Source organism: Magnolia sinica, chromosome 19, assembly GCF_029962835.1.
Source record: "Magnolia sinica isolate HGM2019 chromosome 19, MsV1, whole genome shotgun sequence".
Classification (NCBI taxonomy): Eukaryota; Viridiplantae; Streptophyta; class Magnoliopsida; order Magnoliales; family Magnoliaceae; genus Magnolia; species Magnolia sinica.
In genome coordinates, this window is record NC_080591.1 from 29,445,236 (window position 1) to 29,461,803 (window position 16,568).

Here is a 16,568-nt window from a genome sequence, read left to right on the forward strand (position 1 = left end):
ATACAAATATCCGTTGATGCAAGCGGTGGTGGGCCACTACATGGACCGACCTTGATGTATGCCTTTCTCCACACCATCCAGAAGTTCTGGATGGTGTTGGACTGTTTGGATGTGCGTGGCCACACTGATGTATATGTTTTATACCCACGTTATCCATCTGTTTCATCCAGACCATCCAGTGGTCTAGACGTGGTTGTGGGCCACCATGATGTATGTTTTAGCCACACGTGCGGCCCACCTTGATGCTGTGGATTCTCCAGCCGTCCATCACGTGGGTTGCACCGTGATGCATGTGTTGTTATATCAAGACCATCCATCTGCTGCTGGATTGCCGTCAGCAAGCTGGGGCCCACATGAGATATGTGTTATATCCCAACCGTACATTGTGGGGCCCGCTGGAATGTATGTGCGGCACCCACACGTCGGGCCAGCAACGATCCTGACCATCCATCCGTGTAGGACTCCACCAGCATGAGGTAAGTGTTATATTCAACCGTCCATCCATTAGTATGTGGGGCCACCTCGGTGACATGTGCACCCTGCACATGGGGCCATGTATGTGTTTTATCTACAACGTCCACCTGGACGGTGTGGCCCACTAGGATGTACGTGCTTCATATCCAGGCCGACCGTCCAGGTGGCCTGGACGCTGGGTTTTTGTAAAATAAAACATATATATAAATAATATACTAATAATATGATATATATATTATAAAATAATGTTATATGGTGGGCCCCACATGGGACCCACCGGATGTGTCTGCTATCCATAGGTGGACATCACGTGAGGTACGTGCCTCATCCACGCCGTGCGTCCGTGAGCCCACCACGATATGTGTTGTGTCCAGTCCGTCTAGATCATGGAATGTGGGCCACCTTGACGTTATGTGTTTTATCCCAGCCGTCCATCATATGGACAATGGGTGGCCACCTTAGGTATGTGAGACATATTCACACCATCCAAACATTAAAAGATGTTTTCCTTTTATTATTTTATTTTTTTCTCTCATGGTATTACAGGGAGAATGGGATAGATCTAAATTTCAGTGGATGTATTTTATATATATATATATATATATATATATATATATATATATATATATATAATACACATATATATAATATTATATTATGGTGGGCCCATGTGGGACCCACCTTGATTTATTTATTATAATCCACATCGTCCAGATTATGCTGGACGGTGCTGGACAATGTTTGGACGGTGCTGTCCAATGCTTGAACAGTGCTGATTTACCTAAACAATGTTTGGACGATGCTATCCAATGGTTGAACGGTGCTAATTTACCTGGACAATGTTTAGACGATGATGCCCAATGGTTGAACGGTGCTGATTTACTTGGACAATGTTTGGACAATGCTGATCATTGTTAGTGGGCCATGTGGCCCATAGAATGATAGTGTATAGTGATACACATGTTACACCTACAACTATTGAATTGATTTTTGGTGAGGCCCAAGCCTACTTGAGGCCCATTGGTGCGGCCCATCCATGAGGCCCATCATGATGTATATTCGAGGACTATGGGCAAGGCTCATTGTGATGTATTCGTGACCTATGGGTAAGGCCCATTGTGATATATATTAGGCCCACATTGGTGCGGCCCATTTGATGTATTTGAGGCCCACATGATGCAGCCCATTTGATATATAAGAGGCCCATTGGTGCTACCTGTTGATGCGGCCCAATAACCGTGAACCGATCCGTAGACCCAAACCGTGGATCCGAACCGTGAATTCCGAAATATTTTTGCATATCTTATAATTATTTTCTATAATTATTTTCATGATGTATTTTTGAACACCTTATGCAACATCTAAACCATTCATCAAATGGACCACAACATGGATGGACATGGGCTTGCAATTGGGTTGGATTATAAAAAGCCAAGAACCGTGGAACCGATCCGGAACCGAAACGGTTCGGTTCCGATTCGGTTCTAGGTTGTGATGTATTCGTGACCTATGGGTAAGGCCCATTGTGATATATATTAGGCCCACATTGGTGCGGCCCATTTGATGTATTTGAGGCCCACATGATGCAGCCCATTTGATATATAAGAGGCCCATTGGTGCTACCTGTTGATGCGGCCCACTTGATGTATATAGGCCCATTGGTGCGGCCCATATGATGTGGCTCATTTGATGCATATTGGCCCATTAGAGCGGCCCACATGATGCGGCCCACTTGATGTATATGAGACCCATTGAGACGTATTTAAGGCTCATGGGTTGAGGCCCAATATAATGTATATAAGGACCATGAGTGGGCCCAATGAGACATATGTGAGGCCTTTGTGTGGGCCGAATGTGATGTATATGAGGCCCATTGTGATGTGAGATTCCACCATGATGTATGTAATGATGTTTATGGTGGCCACTGCTTGGGAATAATGTTGGTTAAATGTCCACATTGATGGGCGATGATGGTTAAATGTCCACATCGTGACCTTCCCTTTGACTCTTTGTTAGGCTAATTATCGATTCTGATTGCCGAGGTCGATTCCGATTGCCGAGGCTGATTGTTGAGGTCGATTCTGATTGTCGAGGCTGATTATCGAGGCCGATTCTAATTGTCGATACCGATTTTGATTGTCGAGGCCGATTGTTGAGGTCAATTCCGATTGTTGAAGCCGATTCAGATTTCGATTGTCGAAGCCGATTCCGCTTGTCGAGGCTGATTCCTATTATCGAGGTCGAGGCCGATTCCAATTCCAATTGTCAAGGCCGATTCCGATTTCAATTGTCGAGGCCGATTGTTAAGGCCGATTTCGATTCCGATTGTTGAGGCCGATTCCGATTGTGGATTCCGACTCCGATTGTTGAGACCGATTTCGATTTCGATTGTCGATGTCGATTATTGAGGCCAATTCCGATTGTCGATACTGATTTCAGTTGTCAAGGTTGATTCCGATTATCGAGGTCGATTGTTGAGGCCGATTTCGATTTCGATTGTCAAGGCCGATTGTTGAGGCCCATTCTAATTCTGATTGTCGAGGCCGATTCTGATTGTCGATTCCGATTCCGATTGTCAAGGCCCAATGAGATGCATATGCCGTGCGTATTTGAGGCCCATTTTGATTTGCATTCGGCCCGTGTTTGAGACCCAATATGATGTTTATGCGGCCCGTATTTGAGGCCCATTGTGATGTGTATTTAACTCGTGTTTAAGGCCCAATGTGATGTATATGAGGCCTTAGTGATGAGGCCATTGTGATGTATGTTAGGCCCATGTGAAAGGCCTATCTTTATGTGTATTAAGCTCTTGAGTGAGGCCCATGGTGTTGTATATTTGGCCCTTGTGTGAGGTCATGGGTCCACTGTATGTTAGGCTTTATATGGGTCATTCCTTGGGGGCAATGTTAATTAAATATCCACATTGTCGAGGTCGATTGTCGATGCCAGTTATTGATATTGATTATGAGTATATGACAGCATAGCATCATGATATATACGCATACGCATCATCTGCATGTTTGTTATAAGATATGATTTACCATTGCATATGTCATAGTGCCGGTTGTTAAACTCCCTGATAGGCGGAGATTGTCTCACATGAGCGCACGATATGCGCAGGATTGATGCATGAATGGATTGTATGACTCATGTATCTTGCATTGTGTGCTGTGATTACTGTATGCCCTAGTAACATCAGGGTCGTAGCCTCCGCAGGTATATCGTGGATGGCCAGATGGGACACCGAAAATCTGTTCTACATGAGGTGTTATACATATCCCTGGGTGAAAGTCTCAGAACCCTCTTGGTTCCAAAGGTTGCTCCAACCTCTAAACCGAGTGGATGCATTAGGCAGCGTCTCCCACTATGTCGTGGTCAGTTGGAATGGGGTACAGCCTTAACTGCCCGAGAGAAGGGGGCAATGCTAGGCTAAGTCTGACCAGCTCGAGGATTGGGTCCGCTATCGATGAGCCGAGCCCGATATTGGCAAGCAGATAGTGAGGTCTCTTTCACTCACCTTATTGCGCGTGATGGGGCAACAATCTGGTTTAGAGTGTAATAGACCATGGTGATTTCTCAGAGAGGAACCGTACTGATATGTGTACTTATTGAGTAGGAGTTGCATACTCATGCATTCATTTCATTTACTAACCAATCAGGTTGGTGGTGCGCAACTAATTGTTGTGTACCTTCTCATGACCAGGATTTCGGTTGGGCACGTGGCTCACCTGAGATTAGGAGTTTACCACATTGAGTCTGATTATCCAAATTTAGGTATGGGACTGGTTTGGATAGAAGTCTTTTGTGATAGACCCCATAGCTTGCGATACTACGTACTATCATCCTGACTTCACACTCCAGCTTAGTCATTCCATTCGCACTGCATATTACATTGCATCATCGGCATTTAATATTGGCTTATTATATTTTTGCATCGCATAGCCTTATATGACCGTTAGTATTCATACCTTGCATCGCATAGCCTTGGTACGGCTGATCGCACTCATGGACTTACAAGTATATTTCCGCTTACTCTGATATCGTATGATTCATGATCTTGTCAGTATTTTTGCTTACTCTGATTACTTTAATATTGCTTACTTGGCACTTACCTTGTGCACACACTTTCACCATCGACTAAGCTTTCTATAAGCTTATGCATGATAGATGCATGCAGGTGGCGTTAGGTTGCAGCAGCGTTGAGCTTGGAGCATGCAGTGGACCTCTAGAGCTTTGGTTTTCGATATATGTATTTTCCTTTCAGCATTATATTCAAATGATTATATTAGTGGATATGTGATAATAATGTTACATTTGTGATTTGGGTAAACTTGTGGTTATGCTTCTTATGAGATAAATGTACGTTGAAAAATCCTCCTTGTAGGATCCCAGGATCGAAATCTAGCATATGGGCGCTGGGAGCCAAGAATGGGGTATTACGGAAGCTGTCGGCACCGGATTCGGCGATCGGGATTGCTATGAGTCCGATCTCCGGGTTTGGGGTGTGACAGAAGATGGTATCAAAGCATAACTTGGGAATACCTGAAGATAACATCACATATCTGCTGATAGCTACCCTACACTATATGATTGTTGAGAACTTAGAATGAGTAGGTCCCTGAGTTCCAATAACTTAGAGATTTTCAGATATAACTCCTTACCGTTGAGATTGTGAGGTTGCTTAGTGTTCCAGTCTTAATTGTTTCTGATTAGGATCCGATGTTCAGTAGGATCACCATAGTGTTGATGATGGGTCTTGGGAGGGCGAAGTTGAGATTAGAGAGCGTTATCTTCATCCTTTTGTAGATTGATTGAGCCTTGACATATATACTTGATGATATTTCCACTTTCCATGTTTGTTCTGTAAATTTCGATGATAAAATTTTTATTAGGTAGGGAGAGCTGTAAGACCCGTATCGTTCCATAGGCCTCCGCGGTCTCCCAGTCGAATTTCGGCGACCCACGATCTGTTATCAGTGTTTGCGAACGATCCTAAGTCTGTCCCGTATATCAGAGTCAGCTCGACTCGAAACTTGTACCCTTATGACTGCACCGTCGCTGCGGTTCAGACGCCGCGTCCCAGGCGCCGAGGCGATACCTAGGCCAAAAGATGTGGGCCTGCGTTCAGTTCGAAGAAAACGCCGCGCATTTGTAAACCTAAGACAATCTTTTAAATCAATCATATCAAATCCCATCAATAAAGTATACATCAAAGGTCAGGTACATATCCCATCACTCCCTTACCAAAGCAATCCCAAAGTCAAAACAACTCATCCCTTACATGTCAAGTACACATCACACCCCATCACTCACCCATCTCTCTTTCTCTCTTACAACCTCTTTTTCTCATTCTCTCTCTCTCTCATTCTCCTAGCAACCCAACCATCCAAGCTCTCCATGAGAAGAGCTTGGTTGGCCCATCTTCCTACCCCCACATCTTTCATCCTAACCCTCCAAACTTCATCATCCTCCATCAAAGTCAAAGCCGAGGAGTTAGGGATTCCATCGGACCAAGAAGATCAAATAATGGGTGATTTTATGATTTTTGCCATTGTTTTTGTTATAATTTGAGGGCCCACATATGGTGAGACCCATCTTGATGTATGCATTATATAGGGAGGGCCCATAGTGACGAGGTCCCTCCCATTTCCACCATTTTCTCTCTTTTTCTCTACTTCTCTCTCTCTCTTTCGTCTTTTTGTACTATGTGTGTTTGTGTGGCCAACTATGATGAGTTTGATCCACATCGTCGGATTGCGGAACCCACCTCTCTGCCAGTCCATTTGGACGGGCCTGGATGAAGTAAAAATACAAATATTAGTTGATCCAAGCGGTGGTGGGCCACTACATGGACCCACCTTGATGTATGCCTTTCTCCACACCATCCAGAACTTCTGGATGGTGTTGGACTGTTTGGATGGTGCATGGCCACACTGATGTATATGTTTTATACCCACGTTGTCCATTTGTTTCATTCAGACGTCCAGTGGTCTGGACGTGGTCGTGGGCCACCATGATGTATGTTTTAGCCACACGTGCGGCCCACCTTGATGCTGTGGATTCTCCAGCCGTCCATCACATGGGTTGCACCGTGATGCGTGTGTTGTTATATCAAGACCGTCCATCTGCTGCTGGATTGCCGTCAGCAAGCGTGGGGCCCACATGAGATATGTGTTATATCCCAACCATACATTGTGGGGCCCGCTGGAATGTATGTGCGGCACCCACACGTCAGGCTAACAACGATCCTGACCGTCCATCCGTGCAGGACTCCACCAGCACGAGGTAAGTGTTATATTCAACCATCCATCCATTAGCATGTGGGGCCACCTCGGTGACGTTTGCACCCTGCACATGGGGCCATCCTTAATGTATGTGTTTTATCTACAACGTCCACCTGGATGGTGTGGCCCACTAGGATGTACGTGCTTCATATCCAGGCCGACCGTCCAGGTGGCCTGGACGCTGGGTTTTTCTAAAATAAAACATATATATAAATAATATACTAATAATATAATATATATATTATAAAATAATGTTATATGGTGGGGCCCACGTGGGACCCACCGGATGTGTCTGCTGTCCATAGGTGGACATCACGTGAGGTACATGCCTCATCCAAGCCATGCATCCGTGAGCCCACCACGATTTGTGTTGTATCCAGTCCGTCCAAATCATGGGACATGTGCCACCTTGACGTTATGTGTTTTATCCCAGCCGTCCATCATCTGGACGGTGGGTGGCCACCTGATGTATGTGAGACATACTCACACCGTCCAAACATTAAAAGATGTTTTCCTTTTATTATTTTATCATTTTTTTCTCTCATGGTATTACAGGAGAATGGGATAGATCTAAATTTCACGTGGGACCCACCACGTGTACGTGGATGTATTTTTTATAATATATATATATACACACACACACATATATATATATATGTATAATATTATATTATGGTGGCCTCACGTGGGACCTACCTTGATTTATTTATTATAATCCACACCGTCCAGAATATGTTGGATGGTGCTGGACAATGTTTGGACGATGCTGTCCAATGGTTGAATGGTGCTAATTTACCTGGATAATGTTTGGACGATGTTGTCTAATGGTTGAATGGTGTTAATTTACCTGGACAATGTTTGGACGATGTTGTCCAATGGTTGAACAGTGTTGATTTACCTGGACAATGTTTAGACAGTTCTGATCATCGTCAGTGGGCCATGTGTCCCATGGAATGATAGTGTATAATGATACCCATGTTATACCTACAACTATTGAAATGATTTTTGGTGTGGCCCAAGCCCACTTGAGGCCCATTGGTGCGCCCCATCCATGAGGCCCATCATGATGTATATTCGAGGCCTATGGGCAAGGCCCATTGTGATGTACTTGTGGCCTATGGGTAAGGCCCATTGTGATATGTATTAGGCCCACATTGGTGCGGCCCATTTGATGTATTTAAGGCTCACACGATGCGGCCCATTTGATGTATTTGTGGCCCATTTGATGTATACGAGGCCCATTGGTGTGGCCCGTTGATGTGGCCCACTTGATGTATATGGGCCCATTGGTGCGGCCCATATGATGTGGCCCATTTGATGCATGTTGGCCCATTGGAGCGGCCCACATGATCCGGCCCACTTGATGTAGATGAGAACCATTGAGACGTATTTGAGGCCCATGGGTTAAGGCCCAATGTAATGTATATAAGGACCATGAGTGGGCCCAATAAGACGTATATTGGGCCATTGTGTGGGCCGAATGTGATGTATATAAGGCCCATTGTGATGTGAGATTCCACCATGATGTATGTAATGATGTTTATGGCAGCCACTGCTTGGGAGCGATATTAGTTAAATGTCCACATTGATGGGCGATGATGGTTAAATGTCCACATTGTGACCTTCCCTTAGGCCCTTTGTTAGGCCGATTATCGATTCTGATTACTGAGGCCGATTCCGATTGCTGAGGCCGATTACCGAGGGCGATTTTGATTATCGAGGCCGATTCCAATTGTCGAGGCCGATTATTGAGGCCAATTCCGATTGTCGAGGCCGATTATTGAGGCTGATTACGATTCCAATTGTCGAGGCTGATTAATGAAGCTGATTCTGATCCTGATTGTCGAGGCTGATTCCGATTGTCGATTCTGACTCCGATTGTCGAGGTCGATTGTTGAGGCCGATTCCGATTCCGATTGTCGAGGCCGATTTTGATGATCGATACCGATTTCGGTTGTCGAGGCTGATTCCGATTGTCAAGACCGATTGTTGAGGTCGAGGCCGATTCCGATTCTAAATGTCGAGGCTGATTGTTGAGACCAATTCCAATTCCGATTGTCGATACCGATTCCGATTGTGGATTCTGAATCCTATTGTTGAGGCCCAATGAGATGCATATGCGGCCCGTATTTCAGGCCCATTGTGATGTGTATTCGGCCCATATTTGAGGCCCAATGTGATGTCTATGTGGCCTGTATTTGAGGTTCGTTGTGATGTGTATTCAGTCCATGTTTAAGGCCCAATGTGATGTATATGAGGCCTATGTGATGAGGCCCATTGTGATGCATTTGAGGGTCAGGCGATGGAGCCCATCATGATGTATGTTAAGCCCATGTGAAAGGCCCATCATGATGTGTATTAAGCTCTTGAGTAAGGCTCATGGTGTTGTATATTTGGCCCTTGTGTGAGGTCATAGGTCCACTGTATGTTAGGCTTTATATGGGTCATTCCTTAGGGGCACTGTTGGTTAAATTCCACATTGTCGAGGTTGATTGTTGATACCAGTTTTTTATACCGATTATGAGTATGTGATAGCATAGCATCATTATACATGCCCATATGCAAATGAGATATGATTGACCATTGCATATGCCATAGTGCTAGTTGTTATGAGACTCCCTGATCGGCGGAGATTATCTCACATAAGCGCACGGTATGCGTAGAATTGATGCATGACTGGATTGTACGACCATGCATCTTGCATTGTGTGCTGTGATTACTATACGCCCTAGCGACATCAGGGTCGTAGCCTCCACAGACATATTGTGGATGGCTAGATGGGACAACAGAAATCTGTTTTATATGGGGTGCTATAGATATCCCTGTGTTAAAGTCCCAGAACCCTCTTGGTTTCAGAGGTTGCTCCAACATCTAAACTGAGTGGATGCATGAGCGCATGAGGGTCGTATTCCGTTAGGCCGCATCTCCCACTGTTAGTGGTCGGTTGGAAGGGGGTACGGCCTTACCTGCTCAAAAGGAGGGGACAATGCTAGGCTAAGTCTGACCAGCTCGAGGAATGGATCCGCTATCGACGAGCCGAGCCCGATATTGGCAGGCAGATAGTGAGGTCTCTTCCACTCACCTTATTGCGCCGATGGGGCGGCAATCTAGTTTGGAGTGTAATAGACTCCGGTGATTTTCTAGAGAGGAACTATTCTGATATGTGGACTTATTGAGTAGGAATTGCATACTCATGCATTCATTTCATTCACTATCCACTCGGGCTAGTGGTACGTAACTAATTATTGTGTACCTTCGCATGGCCATGATTTTAGTTGGGCGCCCAACTAACCTGAGATCAGGAGTCTACCACATTGAGTCTGAATATCAAAATTTAAGTATGGGACTGGTTTGGATAGAAGTCCTTTGTGATAAACCCCATAGCTTACGGTACTACTTACTATCATCCCGACTTCACACTCCAGCTTAGTCATTCCATTCGCACCACATATTGATTTGCATCCTCGGCGTCTAATATTGGCATATTATGTTTTTGCATCGCATAGCCTTGATATGGTTGTTAGCATTCATGCCTTACATCGCATAGTCTTGATACGACTGATAGTACTCATGGACTTACCAGTATATTTCCGCTTACTCTGATATCGTATGATTCATGATCTTATCAGTATTTCTGCTTACTCTGATTACTCTAATATTGCTTACTTAGCACTTACCTTGTGCACACACTTTCAGCACCCACTAAGCTTTCTATAAGCTTATGCAAGATAGATGCGTGCAGGTGGCCTTAGGTTGTAGCAGCGTTGAGCTTGGAGTATGCAGCGGACCTCTAGAGCTTTGATTTTCGATATATGTTTTTCCCTTTCAGCATTGTATTCAAATGATTATATTAGTGGATATGTGATGATGATGTTGCCTTTGTGATTTGAGTAAACTTGTGGTTATGCTTCTTACGAGATAAATGTACATTGAAAAATCCTCCTTGTAGGATCCCAGGATCGAAATCTAGCGTATGGGCGCTGGGAGCCGAGAATGGGGTACTACAGAGGCTGTCAGCACCGGATTCGACAATCAGGATTGCTGTAAGTCCGATCTCAGGGTTTGGGACGTGACACTTCACCTTTGCGATCATGAGCGAGGTGATGCCACAGAGGTTCCGGATACCTCCTATCATCTAATACTCTGGGTCTGGTGACCTATCCGAGCATGTGGAGGCTTATCGCTCGTGCATGCAGATCCAGACAGCGATGGATGCAATGATGTGCAGGAGGTTTTTTATCACACTTATGGGATCCGCTTGAAGTTGGTACCACCAGCTCAAACCCAATTCCGTTGGTTCCTTTACAGAACTCAGCTGATTATTCCTTACCAATTCATAAGCGGTAAGAAGAGTTAGAAACCGAATACCCATCTGTTCACCATCAAGCAAGAGCCTAAGGAGTCATTGAAGGACTACATCGCTTGTTTCAATGAGGAAGCGTTACAAGTGGAAGACTATGACGACAAGATGGCACTCTCTGTAGTGTTCAGTGGTCTAAAGGATGGGAAGTTCGCCTTCTCCATTGGTAAGAATCTACCAAAGACGTTAACTGAGCTCATCACCAGAGCTCAAAAGTACGATAACGCCGAGGAATTATCCAACGCCCACAAAAATGTTCAGGTAACGGAGCCAACTGGCAAAGAGAAGAGGCTAAGGAACGAAGAAACCCAGCCATCTAGCAAAGAGCCAGATGACTGCACTCCTCGTGATCGTCATCCGAGTAGAAAACCAAAGGGTAAATTCCATTCCTACACCCCCTCAACACCTCTACTGAGCAAATTCTACTAGACATCAAAGGGCAGAAGCTTCTGAATTATCCTGTTTGCATAAAGGTCGACCCAGATCATCGAGACAAACGCAATATTGCCATTTCCATCGAGATCACGGCCACAACACAGCCGATTACGTGGATCTCAAAGATGAGATTGAGATCCTTATTTGTAAGGGTCATCTGCACCGGTATACCAAGGAGGAGAGACCAGCTCGGAAAGAAGAGCGAGACCAACCAAATAGCATCGTAGAAGAGCCAACCGATATCTGCACCATTTTCGATGGCTCATCCGGTGGAGGAGACTCGAACAGGGCCTTCAAGGCCAATTTCGATTGTCGAGGCCGATTTTTTAGCCGATTCGATTGTCGAGGCCGATTGTCGAGGCGATTCGATTCCAATTATCGAGGCCGATTAATGAGGCCGATTGTCGATCCCGATTATCGAGGTCGATTTCGATTGTCGATTCCGACTCCGATTATCGAGGCCGATTGATTGAGGCCGATTCGATTCTAATTTCTCGAGGCCAATTCTCGATTATCGATACCGATTTTGGTTGTTGAGGCCGATTCCGATTCCAATTATCGAGGCCGATTAATGAGGCCATTGCCGATCTCGATTATCGAGGTCGATTCCGACTGATTGTCGAGGCCGATTGTTGAGGCCGATTCTCGATTTCGATTGTCGAGGCCGATTCGATTATCGATACCGATTTTGAGTTGTTGAGGCCGATTCGATTCCAATTATCGAGGCCGATTAATGAGGCCGATTGTCGATCCCGATTATCGAGGTCGATTCCGACTCCGATTGTCAAGGCCGATTGGTGAGGCCGATTCCGATTCCGATTCCGATTGTCGAGGCCGATTCTCGATTATCGATACCGATTTCGTTGTTGAGGCCGATTCCGATTGTCAAGGCCGATTGTTGACATCGAGGCCGATTCCGATTCCGAATGTCGAGGCCGATTGTTGAGGCCGATTCCACTTGTTGAGGCCGATTATCGAGGCCCATTCCGATTGTCGATACCGATTGTCGATGGATTCTGATTCCGATTGTCGAAGCCCAATGAGATGCATATGCGGCCCGTATTTGAGGCCCATTGTGATGTGCATTCGCCCGTATTCGAGGCCCAATGTGATGTCTATGCGGCCCGTATTCGAGGTCCATTGTGATGTATTCCCGTGTTTAAGGCCCAACGTGATGTATATGAGGCCTATGTGATGAGGCTCATTGTGATGCATTTGAGGGTCAAAGCGATAGAGCCCATTGTGATATATGTTAGCCCATGTGAAAGGCCCATCGTGATGTGTATTAAGTTCTTGAGTGAGGCTCATGGTGTTGCATATTTGGCCCTTGTGTGAGGTCATGGGTCCACCGTATGTTATGCTCTATATGGGCCATTCCTTAGGGGCAATGTTGGTTAAATATCCACATTGTCGAGGTCAATTGTCGATGCCGAGTATCGATACCGATTATGAGTATGTGATAGCATAGCACATGATGCATGCCCATATGCAGATGAGATATGATTGACCATTGCATATGCCATAGTGCCGCTTGTTATGAGACTCCCTAATAAGCGAAGATTATCTCACATGAGCGCACGATATGCGTAGAATTGATGCATGACTGGATTGTATGACTCATGCATCTTGCATTGTGTCTGTGATTACTATACGCCCTAGCGACATCGGAGCCGTAGCCTCCACGTGCATATCGTGGATGGCCGATGGGACACCGAAAATCTGTTTTACATGGAGTGCTATAGATATCCCTATGTGAAAGTCCCTAACCCTCTTGGTTCCTGAGGTTGCTCCAACGTCTAGACCGAGTGGATGCATGAGCGCATGAAGGCCATATACCGTTAGGCCGCTTTCCACCGTATCGTGGTCGGTTGAAAGGGGGTACGGCCTTACCTACTCGAAAGGAGGGGACAATGCTAGGCCGAGTCTGACCAACTCGAGGAATGGATCCGCTATCGACGAGGTGGGCCCGATATTGGTAGGCGGATAGTAAGGTCTCTTCCACTCACCTTATTGCGCCGATGGGGCGGCAATCTAGTTTGGACCGTAATAGAGCCCGATGATTTTCTGAGAGGAACCATTCTCGATATGTGGACTTATTGAGTCGGAATTGCATACTCATGCATTCATTTCATTCACTATCCACTCGGCTAGTGGTACGTAACTAATTATTGTGTACCTTCGCATGGCCTGATTTCAATTGGGCGCACGACTAACCCGAGATCAGGAGTTTACCATATTGAGTCTGACTATCAAAATTTAGATATGGGACCTGGTTTGGATAGAAGTCCTTTGTGATAAACCCTATAGCTATACTACTTACTATCATCCCGACTTCACACTCCAGCTTAGTCATTCCATTCGCACCGCATATTGCATTGCATCCCCGGCATCTGATATTGGCTCATTATGTTTTTACATTGCATAGCCTTGATATGGCCATTAGCATTCATGTCTTGCATCGCATAGCACCCAGCCATCTAGCAAAAGGCCAGATGACCACACTCCTCGCGATCGTCGTTCGAGCAGAAAACCAGAGGGTAAATTTCGTTCCTACACCCCCCTCAACACCTCTATCGAGCAAATTCTACTAGACATCAGAGGGCAGAAGCTTCTGAATTGGCCTGTTTGCATGAAGGCGGACCCAGATCATCGAGACAAACGTAAGTATTGCCATTTCCATCGAGATCACGACCACAACACATCCAATTGCGTGGATCTTAAAGATGAGATTGAGATCCTTATTCGTAAGGGTCATATGCGCTGGTATACCAAGGAGGAGAGACCAGCTCGGAAAGAAGAGCGAGACCAACCAAATAGCATCGTAGAAGAGCCAACCGATATCTGCACCATTTTCGATGGCTCATCCGGTGGAGGAGACTCGAACAGGGCTTGAAAAGCCCATTCTCGGAAGCTAACCTGGAACACTACATTCACATAACCGAGCGGCCGAGCAAGGGACTCCGGATCAACCCGTGCAGCCTGACATTCACAGAAGACGATGCGCAGGGAATATAACATCCGCACGACAATGCCCTAGTGGTTACTATGACCATAGCCAATCATAAGGTGTATCGCATCCTGGTCGACACCGAAAGCTCAGTAGATGTGATCTACTCCGACCCCTTCGAAAGAATGGGGATTCCAAGGTCACGCCTCAAACCTGTAAAGACCCCCTATACGGCTTTACCGGAGAAAAGATGATCTCTAAGGGGGCCATCTCCCTCCCTGTGACGGCGGTAGAAGGACAACATCAAGTCACTCTCCTGGTAGACTTCCTCGTTGTCAATATACCATCAGTGCACAACATCATTCTGGGTAGACCTTCTCCCAATGCAATGAGGGCAATCGTCTCTACCTACCATCTGATGATGAAATTTCTCACTGAGGGCGGAACAGGCTACCTCTGAGGCGATCAGCGTGAAGCTCGAAAATGTTATACGATTGTAGTAAAGAAAGGGTTCATGAAGCAAGCACTCACCGTCAATGTCCTAGATCCTAGAGGACCTGCAGAGGACTCATCTATGGAAGACCTGGAGAAAGTATCGCTTGACGAGGCAGACCCAAGCAAAACCGTTCAGCTCGGAGCATCGTTGAATTCTGAGTAGCGATCTGAAACGCTGGCTTTCCTGTGATAGTACAGAGATGTCTTCTCATGTTCGCATGAGGACATGCCTGGAATCCCTCCAGATGTAATGGTTCATAAGTTGAATGTAGACCCAGATCACAAACCCGTAAAACAGAAGAAAAGACCGTTTGATGTCGAGCGGTATGAAGCCATAGCCGATGAAGTCTTCATACTGCTCAATGTTAGCTTCATGGAGGAAGTACACTATCCTGATTAGATCGCAAACATGGTCCTTGTCTAGAAAGCTAATGGAAAATGGTGGGTCTGTGTAGATTACTCGGATCTAAACAAGGCCTGTCCGAAGGATAGCTTCCCATTGCCTCGGATTGATCATCTGGTGGACAGCACAACAGGGCACGGACTACTCTCCTTCCTGGACGCTTATTCCAGATATAACTAGATCACGATGCATCCCCCAGATAGGCAGAAGACTACCTTCGTCATTGACAAGGGACTCTACTGTTACCAGGTCATGCCGTTTGGCCTGAAGAACGTCGGGGCCACATATTAACGGCTGGTGAATCAAATGTTCGCCAAGCAGATCAGGCATACTATGAAAGTTTATGTCGACGACATGCTTGTTAAAAGCGTCAAGGCATCCGATCACTTAACAGATCTCAAAGAAACCTTCGCTATCCTCCGAGAATACCAAATGAAACTAAATCCTGTGAAGTGTGCTTTTGGAGTTGGCTCTGGTAAATTCCTCAGGTTTCAGGTCAGCCAGAGGGGCATCGAGGCAAACCCTGACAAAATCAAGTCACTTCTCGATATAAACTCGCTTCGGACTATCAGGGAAATACAATGCCTGACCGGACGAGTAGCAACGCTTGGACGGTTCATATCCAGAGCCACGGACAAATGCCTTCCATTTTTTCAGCAATTGAAAGGTCATAAGAAGGCAGAGTGAACATCGGAATGCGAGCAGGCTTTTCAGTAGTTGAAACAGTATTTAGGTTCGCCACCCCTACTATCTAAGCCCAGAGAAAGTAGTTCCTATTCTTGTACCTGGCAGTTTTAGCCTCAGCCGTCAGCTCAGCCCTGATTAGAGAAGTAGGGGGCAAGCAACATCCCATATACTATGTGAGCAAAGTCATAGTGCCAGCTGAGACGAGATATCCAACTCTGGAGAAGTTAACACTTTATCTCGTTGTCTCGACTCAGAGGTTACGTCCCTACTTCCAAGCTCATTCCATCGTCGTCCTGACAGACTCTCCCCTCAAACAGGTCCTTCAGAGGCCCGAAGTGTCGGGTCGACTAACCAAGTGGGCCATCGAACTCGGGGAATTCGATATCTAGTTCCAACCAAGGACAGTGATTAAGGGCCAAGCTGTGGCCGACTTCATTGTAGAATTCACCTCCCCAGGCGAAGAGGGGATTAGTGCCGAAGTCG